Source organism: Kryptolebias marmoratus, linkage group LG22, assembly GCF_001649575.2.
Source record: "Kryptolebias marmoratus isolate JLee-2015 linkage group LG22, ASM164957v2, whole genome shotgun sequence".
NCBI lineage: Eukaryota > Metazoa > Chordata > Actinopteri > Cyprinodontiformes > Rivulidae > Kryptolebias > Kryptolebias marmoratus.
Genome location: NC_051451.1, coordinates 1,544,634 through 1,549,717, shown reverse-complemented (window position 1 = coordinate 1,549,717; position 5,084 = coordinate 1,544,634). Strand labels below are relative to the sequence as shown.

Below are 5,084 nucleotides of genomic sequence, written 5' to 3'. Positions count from 1 at the left end.
CCTACCTTTATACTCTGCATGTTCACTCTCCAACACTCACCACATTTTGGAAACCCTTGTGATCTACTCATCTTCCTCCTCTTCATTTCCCTTGTTGTCCTCAAACTTCTTGACTACAGACCTCCCTTAAAACCTACGAGAAAGAAAAGTACAAGTACAAGAACTAAAATTAAAATACAAACAAAATAAAAAAAAATTGATACCTTACCTTTCACAAGCTCTTCAGTAATCAGATTCCTTTCCTCCTGCAGATTTTTTCAGAAGATCCAGTCATTTCTAATTCACTTATCAGACTGTACAGTCACTTTGGTCAGTACTTAGTTATTGTTTAAAATTAAGACCTACATTGTTGATTCTTCTTCTTCCTTTGTTCCACCCCCTAGCTCCCTCTGTAGTTCACAAGCCCCTCCCTGCATGACTATAAACTTTTCTCTCACTGACCACTCTGAAAATTTCATATCCTTGTTCATCGGTCATCCTGTATCCAGCCATCTTCTCCACTGAGCTGTTGAAATTGCTGCTAAATGTGCAATACAATTTCATGTAGCTAATTTCCATTCTGGGCAGCAGTGGCAGACATACAATGATTACAATATTTTGCCCTCTGTAAAATGTCTGAGCAATAATCCCAAAAATCCCATAATGTACAATAATTTGACTGCTTCAGTGCATGGTTAAATTAATTAATGCAATGCATGACTGGCTTATAAGAAAGGTGGAGGATGCAAAAGGCAAAACAAAACAAAAAGCCTGACTAAATTCTTAGTGTTTGTCTTTATTTTGTAGTTTTGTCTTAATTGTTTATTGTTGGTTCTATTTTCTTGATTTAGTTGCATTTTTGTAATGAAACCTTAAAGGTGAAATTAAATAAAATATAAATATGTAAATAAATAATAGTCTCATTTTTCTTTTAGTTGAACACCATCAGAAAACCTTCCAGTGGTCCATTTCTCTGATTTAAAATGTTAATGACTTGTTTGTTAGAGTTTTTGTGTCAAATTCCTGAAGTGGGGTGATTGTGTGGGCGGTGTTACTTCCTTGGTTGGTGACATAGAAGGAGGCGGGGTCAGCTGTGGCAGACCACAGTAGGACACTGAGGAGGTTACTGTCCCAGTGTTTATCAGTGAAAATTGAAGCAGAAGAAGCAAGTTTTGTTAACTAGAGTACGAGTTTGAAAACATGTTTTTTGTTTGTTTGTTTTTGTGGTCTGGAGTGATGCTGATGCTGTCAGTAACTGGAGCCCCATATTTCACAAGAAGAACCCCAAAGCTATACAATGATGTCACACAATATTCAAGGAGTTTTCCATCTGGACATCTAGAGGCGGTGGTACTGGTCGGACGACGTGAGGCGATGGTACTTCTTTTGAAGGTTTGTATTTCAGGTGGTCCTCTTCAAAATGTTAACTGCACACTCAGTCACCAGAATGACATGGCTGTTGTAGTTTTGGGTCAGTTTATACAATTAATTGCAACACACTGAGCCATTTCGCCCCCACACTATCCGTAAATGGTAAATGGACTGTACTTATATATTCCTTTTCTAGCCATCCGGGCCTCTCAAAGCGCTTTACAGCACTATCTGTTGTAAAGCTCTCCACTACATCTCCACATAGCTAATCTGAATGAATCATTATGGAGACTCATCAGTACTTTTAACTTCATTCATACACTGATGGGGCACACATTGAAAGCATTGAGGAGTTCAGTGTCTTCCCCAGGGACTCTTTGACATGTGACTCCTGCCAGGAACTGAACCTTCAAATCTATCATTGGAGGACTACCACTCTAAGCACTGATCCACAGCCACCTGTAGCCATATTTGCTATTTACTGCCTTGTTCACGTTCCTGTGTTCTTCACTCAATATGTCACACTACCGAGTGATCACGGAAAATGCCAAAGACACCCTAGTAACTTTGTAAGGTCTTTTATTATAGGAGGGGTTTGAGTGTCCCAATGATCCTAGGAGCTATTTTGTTAGGGGCTTTATGTCTCTGGCAGGGTTATCCATGGCAAACAGGTGAAGGATCAAACAAAGTGCAGCCCAAAGACCCCTTATGATGAGTCACATTTTTAGATGCAGTGTTCCCTGACCCGGACGCGGGTCACCGGGGCCCCACTCTGGAGCCAGGCCTGGAGGTGGGGCATGGTGGCGAGCATCTGGTGGCCGGGCTTTCACCCATGGAGCCCGGCCGGGCACAGCCTGAAGAGGTGACGTGGGTCCCCCTTCCCATGGGCTCACCACCTATGGGAGGGGCCAAAGGGGTCGGGTGCAATGTGTGCAAGGTGGTGGCCGAAGGCAGAGACCTTGGCGGTCTGATCCTCGGCTACAGAAGCTGGCTCTTGGGACGTGGGATGTCACCTCTCTGGTGGGGAAGGAGCCTGAGCTGGTGTGGTAGGTCAAGAGGTTTCGGCTAGATATAGTCTGGCTCACCTCAACGCACGGCTCTGGCTCTTGAACCAGTCTCCTCGAGAGAAGTTGGACACTCTTTCACTCTGGAGTTGCCCCTGTTGAAAAGCGCCGGGCAGAAGTGGGCATACTTGTTGCCCTCCATCTTGGTACCTGTATGTTAGGGTTCACCCCAGTGAACGAGAGGGTACCCCCACCTCCACACACATGTGGGGGGGATGGGTCCTGACTGCTGTTTGTGCTTATGCGCCGAACAGCAGTTCAGATTACCCACCCTTTTTGGAGTCCTTAGAGGGGGTGCTAGAGAGGGCTCCTTATGGGGACTCCCTTTTTCTCCTGGGGGACTTCAACGCTCACGTGGGCAATGACAGTGAGACCTGAAGAGGTGTAGTTGGGAGGAATCCCCCCCTGATCTGAACCCGAGTGGTGTTTTGTTATTGGACTTGTGTGCTCGTCATCAGAATCAGTTTTATTGACATTGTCAATGAACAGGGTTCACAGACTAGGAATTTGCTTCGGTGTTCAGGTGCAATAGGTACAAATATAACAATGAAGAAAGACAAAGGGTATTTTTTTTTTTTTGTTTCAACCAGTGATGACATGGATTGTCCATAATGAACACCATTTTCAAGCACAAGGGTGTTCATATGTGCTCTTGGCACCAGGACACCTTAGGCTGCATTTTGATGATTGATTGTGTTGTTGTTTCTGAGTGAAGTGAAAGTGAAGTGAAATTTATTTATATAGCACTTTTCAGCAGCAAGGTGATCCAAAGTGCTTTACAACAAAGAAACAACAACAGAATCAAATACAGAAATAAAAACATCAATCAGGTAAATTTTTTAAAATCAAATATAGATAACTCTAACAGAGTAATGAGTAGTTTTAGCTAATAGTATGATTGGTATAACAATAACAGGTAATTGCTCTAAAGGTCCTGGCTCCACTCTACTCGGCTTGCATTGCGCATTTTTTCAAGGCCATTCCCTGCTATTTTGGTCCCTGCTTCGGAATAGGGCCAGCCGGGGTGGCCCTGCTTTGGTGGGTGATGCAAGTTTAGCTTCTCTTCACTCATTGGTTGTGGGTGTGGCCAGAAGCAAGCATAAAGAGCGAATGGTAGGAATATAAACAACAGTGTTAGCTCAACGTTTCTGCCGTCTGTCCCCCAGCTGAAGGCGCTGTAAAGCCTGAAATCTCCGGCGGATAACAGCTGTCCTACTCTGCGCAACAATCGCGGCATCCAGAGCATTTCTTCCACTGCGCCTCTCTTCCTGAAGTCTCAGGAGAATCCCCATAAGTTTAAAAAACAGCAAGAACACAGGGCCAACGTTGTCCATAGCTGTTCCGTTTTTTCCACAAATGGCGCCACGTTTCGGTAGCGCAACCGAAACTGCTTCTCCACGTCGAGAGGAGCCAGTTGAGGTGGCTTGGGCATCAGGTGAGGAGGCCTCCTGGACGCCTCCCTGGTTAGGTGTTCCGGACATGTCCCACCGGGAGGAGTCCCAGAAGAGGACCCAGGTCACGATGGAGGGAACAAGTTTTCTCGGTCAGTCTGGGAATGCCTTGGAATTCTCCTGGAGGAGTGGGCCCAAGTGGCTGGGGAGAGGGATGTCTGGACCTCACTGCTAAAGGCTGCTGCCCCCGCAACCCAACCCCAGTTAAGCGGAAGAAGATGGATGGATGGATATTATTCATTTTAAATTAGTATGAATTTTTTAAAATACGATACTGAAAATCATGCACCTTTTATGACTTTTTTTTTTATTTATGTTAGCCTCAAAACACTTCATTTCACCTTTAAAGAGAACATTTGTTTTTGTTCTTATTTGATGTAAACATTATGGTAAAGACCTGATGCATACTCAATAAGCGCATAGCACAGCACATCAAGTCCAACACCAGACAACAAAAGAAGTTTAATTTACTGACAACGCGTCAAGCCCATCTTGATCATAACAGCAATGCGCTAAATGTCAGCCACACACTGGAACACAGTCACACACCAGGGAGACAGAGAAGCGGGTGAAGAATCTATCCAACAGACAGCTCACCCAGCCAGAGACAGAGATTCTTACCAGGGGACTGATCTTTGCGGTTGCTCCAAGAATTCCTCTGGTGGAGATGATCACAGCCACATAATCAGCCATCCACAACAACAAGATGTCAGAGTTTGAAGCAGAACAACTTAGGAACAAAGTTGTCCTGCTTCAGCAACACCAAGCCACCACCTCCTAACATCAGCAGAGAGGAGAGGGATGTGCTCACCATTCTCAGCAAGGACAAGAACATCATCATTCTCCCAGCAGAAAAAGGAAGGTGCATGGTGATTTTGAACCAGAAAGACTATCATGAGAAAGTTATGACACTCCTTAATGACTTAACCACTTATGAGCCACGGAAAAGAGATCCAGAAAGTGATTACAAGAAGAAGTTGATAGAGTGCCTGAAACATCTGGAGCAAAACAAGGCTATCAACCGTACTCTGTACCACAGACTGTACCCAGGTGAGGCCATGCTTAGTCTACAGGTGCTGGTCATAAAATTAGAATATCATGAAAAAGTAGATTGATTTCAGTAATTCCATTTAAAAAGTGAAACTTGTATATTATATTCATACATTACATACAAACTCATATATTTCAAATGTTTATTTCGTTTAATTTTGATGATTAC

At 43.9% G+C, this 5,084-nt stretch overlaps 1 pseudogene; it reads left to right on the top strand.

Annotated features, from left to right (window-relative positions):
* Positions 1-3,770: 3,770 nt before the first annotated feature.
* The window catches only part of LOC119616688, a 3,733-nt pseudogene continuing 2,419 nt past the window's right edge, over positions 3,771-5,084 (top strand).